At 50.3% G+C, this 17,189-nt stretch overlaps 1 protein-coding gene across 4 annotated transcripts in view; it reads right to left on the bottom strand.

The window, feature by feature from the left end:
• SLC7A1 (solute carrier family 7 member 1) overlaps nucleotides 1-16,676 on the bottom strand; it is a 64,846-nt gene extending 48,170 nt beyond the window's left edge. Inside the window, exon 1 of one of the 4 annotated variants that reach the window (XM_055140976.1) lies at nucleotides 16,628-16,676. The gene's annotated coding sequence lies outside the window, so the exon portion shown is untranslated. Of the gene's footprint in view, nucleotides 1-2,483; nucleotides 2,658-6,379; nucleotides 6,517-15,659; nucleotides 15,679-16,627 lie in introns of those variants that run through there. The other 3 variants (XM_055140978.1, XM_004604549.2, XM_055140977.1) reach the window with 3 other exon arrangements.
• Nucleotides 16,677-17,189: the final 513 nt, after the last annotated feature.

Genomic DNA, 17,189 nt, shown 5'->3' with positions numbered 1-17,189 from the left:
CATCTCCCCCCTTGAGATGTGTACTTTCATGCTGTCGTGTCCAGTGCTAGGATGTGTGTAGAGCTCTCTCCACCCTTGGAGAAGCCCGTGTTCTCTCTTGAGCGCGTTATTCTTACTATTCTTTCTCCCACTTATCCCTTCCTCCTTCCCTCAGAAACCTCTAAACAAAATCCGTTTACCAAAAAAAAAAAAGCAGGACCGTGAAACCCGGAAAAGGGGGAGGCAGATGAGGCTGCAGGGGACAGCGGACAGGAAAACGCCGTTCAGAGCACAAAAACAGGTCTCACCTCGGAAGCCCAGAGAACGGGATGTGACTCTGCCAGTCTCCCGAAAGGCCAGATATCTCTCCCCTTCGGGCAATGCACCAGGAGCAGGAGCAGGAGAGCCTGTGGGCAGACACTGGGTGGACAGACACTGATGGGAGGACCACGAGTCTGTAGACCATCCACTGACAAGAGGTCTCCAGACTTCTAGGTCACATTAAATCTATCTGGAAGGCAGCGTGGAGAGGAGGCGAGATGAGCCTGCTGGTGGTCCTCAGCCACTGGGCCCCAGGGGGAAGGATGCCAAGCTCCTCAGACTGCATTCCAAGGCCAGGCTTCCCTCCCCTTCGCCACATTCATGAGAAACATGCCTAGTCTCCTCATGGCCCTTGGTCATGCAGACGCCCCCACACAGGGACTGCAGAGCGGGTGCTGGGTCAGTGATGTGACCAGGTGGGTATTCTTGACACCTGCCTTCCTGCCCTGGCTGCTCCTCAGGACCATCAAGACTCATACACTTGGCGAGTGAATTTTCCACTCTGCCAAAGTGATGAGGACTGGCAGCACTGACTGCTCAGGGGTCCAGAAGCAAAGTCCCACCCTGGGTAATGCATATTGCTCATCTTAATGCCTGGTGAGACTTAAATTATGTGCAAGTGTCTAGAGACAGAAAATAAAATCAAAGGGGGAGGGATGATTGTGATTATAAACTACATTTTACGTTCTTGCATAAAGTTTACTTTTCCCCCAAAACAATGTCCCAATGATTGGACTGTATAAAGGTAACGTATCTGGGGTGCAACAGCTGCCACAGGGCCCAGAGTAAAGAACAGACATGGACCCCATCAGTCCCAACCCACCGTGACCACGCCATCCATCCACAGACACCCCCATCCCCTACATAAGGCATGCTACTCTTTAAAAAAAGGGACCAGAAATTTAGAGATCAAACAGAAACGGTATTTCTAATCATTACTTAACAGAAAGGCTTTAGATGAGCATTGAAACTAATGAACCAGACAAAACAGCACAAACAAAAACCACACAGAACAATCCAACACTCCATGTCCTCTGGTGCCCTCAGTGAGAAAGCATAAAAGTACCCCTCAGATCAAGTAACTGGGCACGATTTCTGGACAACCTGACAGAATTTGCAGTCCGACTCAGGAAGGCAGGGCCACGTCAAAGCGTTTTAAGAAACATTTGCGTTGCTTGCTTGCTTTCAATTTCCCAAGGCAAACACTACCAGCACAAAGCTTTTCACTGAAGGACAAATGCACAAACAGCCAAGTTTCCCCCTAACTATTCAAAGCAAACCTCTCCCACACATGCCCCCCGCCCCTCCCGGGCCAATTCAACAATTCTGGGAACCCAAGCCACAGCGCCCCTGCTGTCTGGAGAGCCCCAACTAAACTACCTCCGGAACCAGACGCAGGCAGACTGCAAAGGAGCTGAGTGTGACACCTGAGGGTCTTGGAAGGAAGCATCGGAGAACCAGCCCCCAGCACCACAGCTGCGACATTCTGCCTGCCACCCCCTCCCCTCCTCTGATCAATTAGAAAACTTCTCATATTCAAGAATTTTCTGACTAAGAGCGGAACAAGTAGCAACTTCTCCTAAGCCCATTTCACCACCCCTGGCTTTCTACAGGAATCACTTTGCATATTAATTTCCACCGACTCCTTCTCTAGCCAAGTCACAACTCCGATTTGGCACCTCCCTGGCAAGGGGCCTTTTTTACTCTGTGCAGCCTTGGGAATGAGATTTCTAACCTGACAGAGACTTCCACGAAGGCCCAGCTGTAACTATTTGCAGGCCGAGCCTAACGAGAATTCACACTTAGCAACCACCAGGCCACGTCCTAAAGGGGTTTTCTGTGTCATATTCAATCCTTGTCACGAACTACAAAGTAGGGACAATTTCCCTGATTTCCCAGATGGGGAAATAGAGGCACAGAGTCACACATGGTCAGGCTGCCCAGCCTCTTCTGTGCTCAAGGACCCCTTCAACAGGTGCGAGGGCCCCGCCCGTGGCATCAGGGTGCCCAGATTCAAGTTATCACTTTCTGCACTGTGGGGAGCACCCCTGGCAGCTGCCAGCAGATAAGAGGCTTCGGGTGAGGAATGAAGGCGCAGGGAGCCCCACGCACGCCCGTTCCTGGGCACGAGAGTCAGCGCATTTAGGGGCCTGGGGGCTGTGCAAGAGATGCCGGCTAAGTACCTGGCACTGACTCGGAACTCCTTGATCTGTCCCAGGTTTCCGGGGTCTTCACAGATGCCAGATCCGGCAGGAGATGCCAGGGCGCCCAGTCATGCCCTTGGCCAGACCCAGGGAATCACTTCAGTGGTGCCAGGAAACCCCCAGGAGGGTCTTGTCTACAAAGTTTATAAAGAACTAGGGCCACAGAGAACGGGGAAAGAAAGAAAAAAGAGAGGAGGGGAGAGGAGGGGAGAGAGTGGAGGGGAGAGATTGGAGGGGAGAGGAGGGAGAGGAGGAGAGAGGAGGGGAGAGAGAGAAGAAAGGAGGAGGGGAGAGAGGGATGGGGAAGGGAGACAGGAAAGGGATGAGGGGGAAAGGGAGAGGAGAAAAGAGTCACAAAGTTTGATTTCAGAATAGGAGAGAGACTGGTGCACTAAGCAAACTATTAAGCTTACATACTACTGAAATGTATGTCATCCTTTTCTCTTTCTTGGCATCTGCCCTTATTCCATCTGTCCCATCCTTGTATTTCCCTACCTAGGTGCTATCTAGCAGTGAAGGAAGGAAAGGAGCTACTACTAATAATAATGAATAGGATTATGAATAGTTATATGAACAGTAATGGCAATGTGAACAGTATATGAACAGTAATAACGAACAGTAATACAAACAGTAATAAGTAGTAGTAATGAATAATCTGAATATTAATATGAACAGTAATAAGTAGTAATAATAAACACTACTATGAATAGTAATATGAACAGTAATAATGAAGAGGCAGATCATAAAATTCACCCAATATACACATTACAACGGCAGTGTCTCCTCTTGGGTGGTACATTTCCAGAAATTTTTAAAAAAATTTTTAAAAAAATACAACATGCTAAGTCTTGCCCTAGGCGTGGATTTTTCTTTTGCTCTGTGTCCAGTTTGCAGCAGGAGGTGCTGGCCTTTCGTGAGGTTGCGCTCTAGCAGGCAGAGGCCCCTTGACCCGTAAACTTATTTTATTTTATTTTATTTTATTTTATAAGCCTATGCCCTTCGCCCAGGCCCCAAAAGCACTGCCAGCTCACAGGAGTTTAGCAGGGCCAAGAGCACCCAGTGGGAAAATGGATTTAAGGACAAAGACCGCTGGCCGCCAGGGCCCATGGGAGCAGGGCCAGAGACGGCAGCCCCAAGGCTCTTGAGGGAGCTTAAACAAGAACCCTCTTACAGACACGCAAGGCAGGAGAGAGAAGAGGCGGCTGGACCAGCACTTGCCAGAGCAACAGGGAAGTGCTGAAAAACGTGCCCTGCGGATTCCATCACTATCCCCAACTCCACCCCACCCAAATCAGCCCAGAACCCTGAGGGGGCTGTGCTCCCTGACTCACTACCACAGACCCAGGGCTTCCGGAAACTGAGCCTGAAGCCCAGAGCCAATGACATGGGCAAGTTTCAAAAATTCTGACTGCGTCCAACAGGCCAGCTGATGTTCTTCCCACTTCGATATAGGTTACTCGTAGAATTAAGGGATGTTACTGCCTAGGATTTCCCAAGACTGCCTGATAGACACAAAGTAAGTGGAGAAAGTTAATTCCAAAAGAAATTTTTAAAAACAAACACAAAAAACGGCCTGTAAAAAACATGAAGGTTACAGCTTTGTGGGACAGCGTGCTATGCAATTAAGAGTTGGCTTCCCCTATTTCACATACTGTGGACATGTGTATGCATAAAATTCCAACAGAATTCTTTTCTATTAAAAAAAAAACTTTTTTAAAAGGAATCCTTCTTAAATACTAACAGCGTCTGTACTTTATGAATTTCTAAATGATTGATTATAACCGATCTTTACTGAGAAGCACTAAATGATTGATTATAACCGATCTTTACTGAGAAGCACGGTAATTTTTTTAAAAGTACACAAGAAACAAAGATGGATATTTGTAAATTGTGTCAATTAACTAGGCAACTGCCCTGTTCTAGTTCTGCTGGGCCACTATATTCTTGCTTGGCAGAATCAATTCCTTTGATTTCCAATCATCCCAAACACAGACTTGTTGAAGAATATTGTCTACCTACCCAAAGCAAACAAACAAAAATTCACATGCTACTTGCGCATGACAAATACGTTAAATGCAGTCAGCCTTTCAAAGAACTATTTACTGGTGTGATTGTCAAACTTATATTTTCAAATTCTGCTCAGTTTTAATCCATTAGACTTGAGTCTCAAAATATTTCTTTAAAAGTATCTTTCCTCACTCTTCCCACAAATCCTTAAGTATGAAAGAGAAGAATCCCACCTTCCAGACATAATCTTCCTCAAAGCCCATCCAATAAAAGAAACTCCAAGGAGGCAAAGTGTTAAAGCTAACACTTGTTTGGGTCTTCGGGACCAAAACCAAAACTCACATTCAGCCTGGCCGGGCCACGGTTCCAACACCAGTATGAGGTCAGCTGAGGGCAGAGCCGACTGGGTCTGCACAGGCAGTAAACCACGACGGGAATTCACAGGTCCCAACCCTGTACCCCTAACTGCTTTCTTGTGAATCATGATCAAAATATAATATAGACTTAAATCACAAATACCAAATCGCCACAAATAGAAGCCTCCCTCTACCCTCCACCACCCCTCACTGCACCCCCCCTCACTATCCCGCCACCACCACACACACACCAGTGCCTTTGTCTCTGCAGGTCTGAACAGCAAATTACCCTATGGAGTCTTGGAGCTAACCTGAAACTGACTAATACTGTGCTGAAGAGGCAAGGGGGGATTTGAGATGCTGCCAGCTGTGTCGCAAACAGCAACTCACCCACTGGACTAGATTTTTTTTTTTTTTAATGCAAAGAGAAAGAACATGAATTAGAATACACTGCAGGGACCGGAGTAATAGTACAGCAGGGAGGGCTTTTCCCTTGCATGCAGCTGGCCCTGTGCACTGCCAGGAGTGATCCCTGAGCTCAGGGCCATGAATAAACCCTGAGCACTGCTGGGTGTGGCCCCAAAGCCCCCAAAATTTTTAAATGCGGTTATAAGAATGAATACTATTTCCTGTTCTCATTCATCTCTCACCTTAGCGGTCTACGAAATGTCACTCTGTGTGTGTGTGTGTGTGTGTGTGTGTGTGTGTGTGTATGTACACCTCCCACAGTCCCACAGTAGCTGACCCCAGACACAGCTGTGGAAAATTTCCAGAACCTTCCAGAACCCTGTCCCCTGAACACTACCATCTCTATTCTGAAGCCTCAGTTCCTAGATCCTAAAGGAGGAACAAAATGACCCCACCAGGAAGGACAGCCGACCCCAAGAAACATAATATAATGCCCTAATTTCAACATAACTGGATTTGTCCAAAATTCGAATGTCAGAGCCATTTGCCGCACAATCTGTACCAAAGTGAAAAATGTGGTTCACATTTGTACCAAAACCCCAAATCAGGATGACAGGGCAGAATCACAATAGGAAATTAAAATAATTTATGGTTCTTCCCATTCGCTAACATGTTACTAGTTAGCCCAACATACTCCTTCCAAATATACTGCTTCTTACTGCTTGTAAAAGTATTCATGCAGCAAGTATTTGCTGAACAGTATTTCAGGCTCTGCATACAAAGCAGTGAGCCAAGTTCAGTTTTCGACATTTTCTTTCCTTGCAAATACACACATCTTGTAACCTCACATTAACACCAAGTATGGAAAACTGCCTCAATTTTTTTCAAGTTTATCAATAGTTCTTCACCATGAGATGATGATCTGTGACGATATACTTTTTTTAATTGGCTACATAATATTCCATCATACAAGATGTCACAATTTACAAAAAGACACCTCTAAACCCTAGCCTGCAGCTGGACACACAAGAATGCAACAGAACATACCAGCATCAACAGGTCCAACTTAAGAAGACAAGCAGGGAAGGAGAGCAAGAGTCTTACCCAGAAGGGCCCAGCGTGGCCATCCACAGTCACACCTTGGCCGTGCGTTCCACTGCGGTCTCATTCGCCAAACCCCTGGTTTTATGGACCCCACTCCCTCTTTGATCCAAGGGGACATTGTCTGCACAGAACAATACGTTTTCATTTCAATTTCCCTTCTTTTCAGGAAAGGAAATGTCTGTGCTTCAAAGGGCTGCTTTGAAGCACGGCCCTCGGCCGGCCCGGCCAGGTTGGCGTTCCGTGGCCTCAGCAGGAGTGCGCAGTCTGGGCGGCTGCCCACGACGGCCCCGATCAAGGCCAGCTCCTTCCAGGAGAGGGTCTGGGGCCAGAGGCGGAAAAACAAACACTCGAAGCAAATACTCAGGGCTTTTGATCGTGACCTTCGGAGGCCCCTTTTCACACACAGCTGGAGCGAGGCAGCTCAGGGAAACTGAGGTACAAGGCCTGGGCAGCTGTGGGCCAGGCAATAGTCACTGCGAAGAACAAAGAGCCGATCTGCAAACCAGAGGAACTCAGGGAAGAATACAGCAGGCCAGGCAATGCGGAGGCTTCAGATGCCACATGTGGCACCGGGAGGCCCCACCTCACTTACCTGTCTTGAAACCTTCCAACGGCCAAAGTCAATAACCATGAGCCATGGGCACGAGGGCACCTGCCTGTCTCACCCTCCGCTAGCACCAGGAGGCTGGGGAAAAGAGCTCATACAAGGGAGAACCTGAAATGTTTCAAGTCGTGAATAGATTCTGAGCATTTACTCATCATCTCCAGCCTTCTGCACCTTGGCTATCTGGGGTCGCCTGTGCAAGAGGGAAACCCCCCATAGCTTGAGGACTCACCGTGGTGGTGCTGACTGAGGGTGTGGTGACCCCCCAGCTCAAGGTATCTCCACTCACCTCTCGCCAAGCCTGCAGCGGACCTAGTGCTAAGCCAGAGTTGAAATGTTTTGGTTTTTGTTTTCTGTTTTTGAGGACACCCTGCAGTGCAAAGGGCCAGGGATAGAACCTGGGTCTACCATGTGTAAGGCAAACACCCTATTCTCTGTACTACCTCTCCAGTCCCGGATTTTGAAATTTTTAATTTTGAATGGTATTTGCTTTTATTCCTTTTTAATTTTTTTCTGTAATTTTCAAATTTTCACTGCAAACATTCAGAAAAGTTTTTTTAGAGGTTTATGAGATTATGAGAGAATATAAGCCCATGGCCTTTTGGGGGGGGGAAGATTTCCACAAAACACACATGCATACGTATGTGATATAAAATAGAGACAGGGCATTATTTGGACAACTGAATACAAGAGATGACCTGTGAATTAGATCCCAATGTTGGATTGTGTTGAATCTCCTCATTCCGGTACCCTGTGTGGTGCCCCTCCTCCTGGAATTACACATTGGGAGCTTGGAAAGATAAGAACAGCCAGGGTGCATGCTCAGCATGGGTTTGACCCCCATGTATCCTCAGATGCAGCCCTGGAGGCCCCCCAGTGGACCACATGCCCTGAGTAGCATTACATCCTCTTGGCTCATGCACTCAGGAATTACTCCTGGCGGTGCTCAAGGGACCATATGAAATGCTGGGAATCAAACCCGGATCGGCCGTGTGCAAGGCAAACGCCCTACCCGCTGTGCTATCTCTCCAGCCCCTGTGAGTGAATCTATAAGTGAGGCCTCTGGGCCTCCTGAGTGCCCAGAGTTCCCACCACCACCAGCAAAGGGGTTGGGGGGAGAAATACACACTTGAATATGTGGGGGCAAAAAAAGGGGAAGCAGTCTCTTCAAATCACCCAATGGTTCAGGAAATTTTTTAAAAATATGGGAGCAATAGAACAGTGGACAGGGTGCTTGTCTTGCATGTGACTGACCCGGATTCAATCCTGGCACCCCATATGATCCCCTGAACAGCACCAGGGGTAATTCCTGAGTACAGTGCAGAGCCAGGAGTAACACGCCCACCCCCCAGCAACACTGGGTGTGGTCCAACTCCCCCCAAAAAAAATACTGTCTGTGTGTGCACACATGCTAGTGTGTGTCTATGTGTGTGTGTCTGCAGGTTGGCCCCTCAGAATTTCGAAGTGCTGAGAAGGACATCCCCCAACCCCCACACACAGACCAGCCGGCTGCCATGAAGGTCCCAGCACAGAGCATTCCCAGGTGGACACGAGCAGTCAGATAAAGCAAGAGTAGCTCTGAGTGGTCTGGAGGTGGGCTGAGCAGGGAGACTTGAGGCCTGTGGCCCCAGCAATGTGGATGACTGAGCTAATGCAGTCCAGCCTGAGGTGCACACACTCACTCCCAGCTCTGGTCGGTGCCAACAGCAATCCAGCCAAGCCAGGAGCCGCTGCTGGGCTCGGGCAGGAAGGCCTGCCCTCAAAGAGCGGTGAGGAATCAGGGCAAACGGGGTGGGAGAGGGCGCTGTCCCACGGTGGGCAGCTGTTCCTCAGGCCTCACTCAGAAACCCAGGATGGGGTCCAGAGCGATACCACAGTGTGTTTCGTGCTTGCCTTGTATTCTTGTATTCGTGTTCAATCCCTGGCATCCTATATGGTCCCCTGAGCACTGCCAGGAATGATTCCTAAGTGTGGAGCCAGGAGTAACCCCTGAGCATCACTGGGTGTGGCCCAAAAATCAAACAAAAACCAACCAGTCAAAGAAGTCTACGCAGCTGGGATCTGTGTGCAGACACCTGCCCCATGCACATGGCCTGACAGGACACAGCCCTGAGCATCCTTGATACAGGCTGGGCCCCCAGGAACCAACCACAGACCAGTGCTCAGGGCTCTGGAGCAAGCAGAGTGTGCAAGAGAGAGCTGTGGGCTCACTGAACTCTACCCATCTCCCATCTGCAGGCTGCCCTCTCACCCCAAAGCAGGGCGTACATCCTTGTTCTCAGAATTTCTTTTTGTTTGGGGGCTACACCCAGCAGTGCTCATGAAACCATATGGGATGCCAGGTATCGAACCCAGGTCAGCCACGTGCAAGGCAAATGCCCTACCCACTAAACTACCATCGTTCCAGCGCTGCTCTGCAACTTTCTACCTGTCTCTGTGCCTGCAGGCAACTGCACCAAGACAGCACCAAGACAGCAGTGCCAGCCCCGTGATGCACCTGTGGTGAGCCAGTGAAAACACAGTGAGCGCCAAGTCCGCAGTGAACACTAGGTATGTGCATCTTGTTGCGGAGCCGGCCTCCCCAGTGCTGGGGTAAACTTGAGCAATGAGTTCACTGCAGGCAGATAAGCGGCAGAGAAAGAAAACATTTCCAGGCAGACCTCAGCAGAGCAATTCCTACATCCTTCCTGGTAAGAAGATAATCCATTGTTTCTAGGAGTTTCTTGGTAGAGGTTTTAGGGTTCTCTAGGTATAGTATAATATCATCTGTTAATAGTGAGAGCTTGATTTCTTCCTTTCCTACTTGAATGCCCTTAATATCTTTTTCTTGCCTAATGACATTTTTATTTCTGTTCACTGCCGCACTGTTTACAATAGCCACAATATGGAAAAACCAGACTGCCCAAAAACAGATGACTGGCTAAAAAAACTCTGGTATATCTACACAATGGAATACTATGTAGCTGTCAGAAAACATGAAGTCATGAAATTTGCATATAAATGGATCAACATGGAAAGTATCATACTGAGTGAAATGAGTCAGAAAGAAAGAGACAGAAATAGAAAGATTGTACTCATATGTGGAATATAAAGTAGCTGAGAGGTTCAAGCTTACAATGATGCAATTTCTGGCAGATATTTCTCTGGACTTAGTTACTAAAATACTAAAATACAGAAATCCAAAACCTTGCGGCTGCTAGTGTGGCCTCTCAACCTCATATCTCTTCATTCTCGGCAATGGAAAACAAATTATCAAATGCTTTCTTTTCAGCAGGTTGACTTTAGGGGGGAGAAACTCCAAATCAATAATAGTGAGTTTTTTGTTGAAATATTGAATGTAATCAAAGTAAAGTGAAAGTAAAGTGAAATTTACCAGTTACACATGCGGGTGGGGGGCTGGGGAGGTGGGGGGGAGGGGGGTATACTGTGATTCTTGGTGGTGGAATATGTGCACTGGTGAAGGGATGGGTGTTCGAGCATTGTATAACTGAGACTTAAACCTGAAAGCTTTGTAATTTCCCACATGGTGATTCAATAAAAGAATAATTTTTTTTTAAAAAAAGAAGATAATCCAACAGCATGATGCAATCACAGGAGGCCGCTGGGCTCCCTTCCCTCCTCACTGCCAGGACAGACAGCACGCCCGTCCCGGCCCCTGCACCAGAGGCTCTGACAAGCCCATCTGCGAAAGGGATGAAATAAGCTAGAAAAGAGAAACAGCCCTAAGGACTTGAAGCCCAAGTCTTCATTATATTTGGAAAATATATATATACAAAAGTCATGACAATATAGACAGAACTCCTCCTTCCACAAAAATCACAGACACCTTCTCTGTCTGTCTCTCTGTCTGTCTGTCTGTCTGTCTCTCTCTCTCTCTCTCTCTCACACACACACACACACACACACACACCTGTCACATGAACCCCACTGAGAGTGAAGCTGGGCTCTCTCTTCCCAGAGTTGTGATGAGAGAGGCCTAACTGACTACATGTGGATCTGAGGCCCAGAGAACTTCCTGTCCACTCCCTGAGACTCCCAGACCCCAAGACTGAAGGGCTTTGGGCCATCTGGGAAGTCAGCCCCACTCGCCCAGAGCTGAGTCCCCTCCCAGTCTCAACTGCAGGAGCACAGGGGAGAAAAGAGTCCGCCAGGCCAAGGAGGGTGCCCACAAATCCTAGTCCCAAATAGGCAGCTACTGCCTGCTCCTAATCCCCTACACCCACCCCCGCCGTACCTCCAAGGAAAACTAGCTACACTTTAACATCCTGGTGGAATGGGATAACAAAATCCGGTGGTTCTAACCTAACCAAAGACCCGAATAGTTAACAGCAGAATAGTTAACATTAACATTTACTATAAGCCCTTGGAATGTTCTAGAAGTTGTGATAACTGCCTCATTTGGCACACTTTAGTCCTATGTCAGCAATATGGGGGGACAGGTGGGAATGAGAAGTGGCTCAGGGACACCGAGACTCTGGGCAGAGGCCAGGCCGAGTGCCCGAACATCTCCCCTGAACCCCGACAGTGTGTGGCCCTCACCCCACAGTGGGGCACTCAGGGGGCCACATAGGAAAGCATAAGCTGACATGCTTCTTCTCCATCCGGAACTTTCTGGGGACAGACTCGCGCATGCAAGAGCACCAGGGCAGGACTCTGGGCTGCTGTGCCCCGTGGGTCAGGAGAGAAGGAGAAAGGTGACCGTGGGAAAAGAAAAGTGAGAGACGACACAGCAGTGCCTCCAGGCCACTAGAGGAAGGGACAGGCTTTCTCCTGGCAGACAAACCCTCCATGCCAGAGCCTTTCACAGGTTGCCACTGTCAGAGAATAGACGGGCACACAGAAAAGGGACCTCTGGAAAGAAATCCCAACTCACTGGTGCCAAATTTGCTCAAAAGCAACAGACTATGGTGTGCACCCACCCCCCTGTGAGGGACTGAGAGGGAAAGTTCCCCCGGGCCAGCTGGAGCCAGGCCAGGGAGCTCAGGAAGGCCCTGCAGCTTTCTGGACATTGAGCAGCGAAGCCTCCAGAAGCTCCGTGTGGTGCTCGCCCCCACACAACCCTCATCGGCCTTCCTGCCAGGGCAGAGCCAGGCCGCCAACTCCGACCCCAGCACACGCCAGTTGCCAACAACCATCCCCTCGGGCAGGTCCCCTTGCTGACAGTGGCCAGAGGGGAAACATCAACCAAAGGACACAGGTGGGCGAACCTATCCCATCCGCTCCAGCACCCCGAAAATTCTGGGGCTCTGGACCCGTTGATAAATCAACCGTCCCTAATGGGAAAAGAAAACAGCTCCAGAGGCTGGAGAGATGGCACAGTGGAAGAATGTTGGCCTTGCATGTGGCTGACCCAGGTTCGGTCCCTGGTACTCCATATGGTCCCCGTGCACCGCCAGGAGTGGTTCCTGAGTGCAGAGCCAGGAGTAACCCCTGAACACTGCCGGGAGTGGTCACAAAACAAAACACAGCAAAACACAAGACCTGTACCCGCCACAGATCTGCCATCCTGCCTAGCCTGGGGCTGCCTCAGCAGTGACGAGGATGCACTGGACAGCCCTCTAGAGCCCTTTACTAGGTGTGACCACCATCCTGGCAGACTCCCAGTAGCCAAATGCACTGAACCTCCCATGATAAGCTAGAGCACGCTTTGGAGTTGGGGGATGCAGTTACGGAGGGAAAGGCAGTTCCGAGAGTTAACCACCAGGCTGGTTATCTGCCATGAAGATGTTCCTACTCCAGTCTTGGACTGGAAGGGAGCCTAAGACGTTGGCCTGACACCCAATACCGATGGCCCAAGGCCCGAGAAATTCCTGGGCAATAAATAGGCAGCCTGAAGGCACCGGAATGAAAGAGTAAGCAGGTGCCCAGGACTTTAGAAGTCCAAGTGGCAGAGAGGGTCCCCATCCCAGCCACAGGACAACCCCACTGAGGACTACAGGAACTATAAGAGACCCCCCACACACACACACACACGTGTGTCAGGGGTAAAAAGAAAGAAGGTCCCCTGGAAAAAGAAGGCCCAAATCCAAGAGAAGTGGCACACTGTGGCCACTCCCGGGCCAGCATCTAACCAAAGGGAGACAGAGATCAGCTGTCCCTTGAGGACAGTTATGTCTGCACGAGGAAACTGGGATCTTCGGGACGTATTCCTGACTGTCTCTCTCCCAGTCCCTGAATACAACAACTCCACTGTTGGGACCCATCATATCCTTTTCCACACACCACCCAGGAAAGATCCCGCTGGGCAATGCTGCCGGCTCTACCTCGAAGGTCCAGAGAGCTCACCCCCAATGGAGCAAGGAGGGAAGCCGACAGGGAGACGGGCAGCATTCAGTGGCCTCACAGCTCTCTCCTTCCTGCCCCAGCCCAAGTGGCACAGAAATGCCACCTAGTCATACTCTCCCGCAGAAAGCAGCCGGAGCTGGGTGTGACTCGAGGCTTACCAATTTCTGAACTCCACCCGGTATCCCTCCCCAAAAGTTCCTGCTCTCTGTCTACAAACACAGGTTTTGAAATATCATCCTTTAGTGCTTCCCTACATCGCTCACAAGGAGAAGCAAAAATGCCCATGGCCCCCAGGATCTGCCCACCACTGAAACAGGCAGAGGCCACACGCCAGAAGAGGTTCTGCAGGAGGGAAAAAAGAAGGCAACACTAAGGACCTACATACAGGTAGTTAGAACAGACATGGCAACCCCACAAGATGAAATCTGCAGGGCCAGACAAAGAGAACAGGTTAAGCTCATGCCTTGTGTGCTGGCAATGCTGCAACCCCTGGGACCCGGTACCCCAGCCTCTCCAGATCCCCCTGAGTACCACTGGGTGGCTGTGGTACTATAAAAAAAGCTGAGTTCCATCCTCTTGCCCTCATATGCTTGTCTAAGAACCATCAGGAGTAGCCCCTGAGCCTCCCAAGCACTATCCTGAGGCGTCCCCTCAAAACAAGGATAAATCTGACCCAAACGGCTCCTAGGACTGAAAGGAAATGTTTCTCTCCATAATAAAAATTTACTTTTGGGGCCAGAGAGATAGTACAGTGGGTAGGGCACTTGCCTACATGTGTCTGACCAGGGTTCAATCCCAGGCACCCCCTCTGATCCAAGAGCACAAAGCCACGAGTAAGCCCAGAGTACAACCAGGTATGGCAAAAAACAACAAAAAACAACAATGAATTTACTTTTACCTGTTTCAAATTCCTCTATGGGACCAATAATCTCCAAATATCTAGCTAATAAAGACAAGAAAATAATTTCGACTTAATGCTGGGTTCACTAATGTATTATACGAGTGGCATCATTTGTCCTATTGTAGGGAGCAAAAGGGAGACCCGCAAAGGATGAGTGGACCGCTTTGTGAGTATGTCTTGACACGAATGAAATCGCATCCTTGGCTGATCCAGGGATACCTGACTCAGCCGGCTTTAATCAACTTCCTGTGTCCTTGTTAGCATTTCATGAGTTCAGTGAGAGGGACAGACAATGTTTTTTGTTCCAGGGTTTCCTATATAGCTTTCAAGTTGTATATTTCATACATTATAAGGCCTCAATGTAGTGAGAGTGCCTATATGGAAATATATGACATCTTTATTATAATTTTTTTTAATTTATCTTTTGGTTTGGGGGCCACGCTCAGCAGTGCTCAGGCTTACTCCTGGCAGGCTGGAGCGATAGCACAGTGGGTAGGGCGTTTGCCTTGCACGCAGCTGACCCTGGTTCGATTCTCTGTCCCTCTCGGAGAGCCCGGCAAGTTACCAAGAGTATCCCACCCACATGCGGAGCCTGGCAAGCTACCCATGGCGTATTCCATATGCCATAAACAGTAACAACTCAGTCTCTCACAATGGAGACGTTACTGGTGCCCACTCGAGCAAATCGATGAACAACGGGATGACGGTGATACAGTGATACACTAGCCTCAGTAGAAAGCAACTACAGACTATCAATAAACATGTATTTAATCCCACCAAATGGAATCCCCTATCAAATATAATTAACATGGTCTCAGATGTCTATCTCCCTGAGGTCAGCAATCTCATTTTCAAGCTGTTTTTAATTCTACCCCTCTCACACAAATAATTATAAGCACAAGAACATCCCACATAGCTCAAATCCAGATTCAGACATTCTTGGTGTTTATGAAGTCTTCTCCTGTCTAGTAAAAGCTCCTTTGACATCTTTTACATTCACCTGTAATATTCAGACCTGTAATACATGGTCTGAATATCCTAAAATCTTTTAAAACAATTTTAATCCAGTGCCCACTTTTGTTTTGGGACCACACCCCTGTGTGTGTTTAGGACAGGGCTGACCCCATGGCAAAGGGACCACATGCAGTGCCCAGGAGAAAAACCTGGACTGGCTGCATGCAAGGCAAGTGCCCTACCCCTGCGTTATCTCCCCAGCCACCAGTGCTCACTCTTCATCTGCCACGGACACCAATTTATATTCTGACCCCGTGACTTAAATAAGCCCTTTGTTTTTCTAGGATCAAAATGATCATGTCCACTGAGACTAACTAAAAATATCAGGGGAATAAATGTATCATGGGTTTCTATTATCTGAATCAAACACACAGGGCAAAGGCATGGAAGACCCAAATAAATGATCCTGAGTGCTAAACACAAGTGACCAGGTCAGCAAGAATATGACCTCCGACACTCGCAACCCGTTTACCCACCTGGGACTGAAAACCATCTGGAATACAATGCAGCCTTCCTGGCCACTTCTGCCCCAGGAAAGCATGATGATGCCAAAGCGTAGGTTCAGGGTTGTTTTGCAAAGGCGCGTGTCTGGCAGCCCAAATCCTACAATGCCCACGCTCCTGCTATGTTCCTACGCCCAGTGAAGGGAAGGGAGAACCACATGGCCATGGACTCCGCGTACACACAGATGTTGGGGTGCCGAGCTTGGAGGGAAGCTTCTCCTACTCATAGAAGATCGCGCCGAGCCCAGTCTGCCTTTATTCCGCCGGAAGAACTTCCTCCCGCGTTCAGCTCCCAACCATCTGGAAGGCTTGAAGCACTCTCAGTCCCCTTGCAGGCCAAATCGGGTCACAAAGCAGCCCACCCCGAGTGGGGAGGGTACCGGAGCTTCCCACCAGCCGCCCCCCGCCCTCCACGAACCCTGGACACCCAGATAAGAAGTGTAGCTGGTTCGAGCTGCTTTCTGGAGAGGTGGGCGCTATCCCCAGGCCAGCCACCTGCCGCGGCCCAGGGCTCCCGAGCGGCGGCCGATGACACATCGCGGACCTCGTGGCAGGGTGGGGTGCCCGGCCCCGCGCCATGGAAGCCCCGGGCGGCCCCCGCGTGCGCGTGCGCCCCCAGCGCGGCGCGACCTCCACGTGCGCGGGGCGCGCGGGGCCCGGGGCGGGGGGTGCGGGGTGCCCCCGCGAGGTGCCGGGGTGCCCACGCTTCCTCCGCCGCGTTGCATCATGCACCACGCCGCGCCTGCAGCGAACCAAAATGGACTCCGGGAAAGGAGCCGGCCGCATGGGTACCGGCCCGCGCGCGCGCCCGCTCCCGCCCAGGCACCGGCTCCGCGCCCGCCCCCCACGGCCACACACGCCGCGCCGCGGTCCCCCCAGCCAAGGTGATTCGGGATCCGGGCAGCTGCCCGGGCGCGGCGAGGCGGGAGGCGGGTACTCACCGAGCCGCGGGCGGTAGTGATACAGCGGGAGCTCCGGAGTGGAGCGCCCCGTCACTTAAATCTCCGCCCACGGGGACGATGGCCAATCAGAATGTAGAATGAGATGGCGGGGGTGGGATTTGGCAGCAGATAAAAGGAAGCCCCCCAGCCCCATCCTAATTTCTCTCTCGGAGTACAGACACCTTCTGGAGTCAATTCTTCTTCCTCCAGGGTCAGGTAGGGCGACACGTCCAGACACGGGGCCCAGTACCGGAGGCCCACTCGGGGCCAGACAGGGGCAAGTACAGGCAGGGTTCAGATGCCCAGGAATGCTCAGGTACAGGCAGGGCTTGGGTGCCCCAGGTAGTGGCAGGTACTGAGCACGGACTCTCACCCACGCGCGCCGCCCTTGGCCGGTGGGAAAGCGTAAACGGACAGAGAGTAACGCAAGGGCAGGACCCGGCAGTCGTTCACGGGAGGCGACTAAACTACGTGGGACCAGGCAGGGATGTCGTTCACGGGACCAGGACAGTGTCAGGGACAGGACTGGTAACATCCTTCAGGGTAAAAGAGAGGCCTGGAC

This window comes from Sorex araneus, chromosome 1, assembly GCF_027595985.1.
Source record: "Sorex araneus isolate mSorAra2 chromosome 1, mSorAra2.pri, whole genome shotgun sequence".
Taxonomy (NCBI): Eukaryota; Metazoa; Chordata; class Mammalia; order Eulipotyphla; family Soricidae; genus Sorex; species Sorex araneus.
Note: the sequence above shows the minus strand (reverse complement) of the source record. Positions and strands in the feature narration are given on the sequence as shown.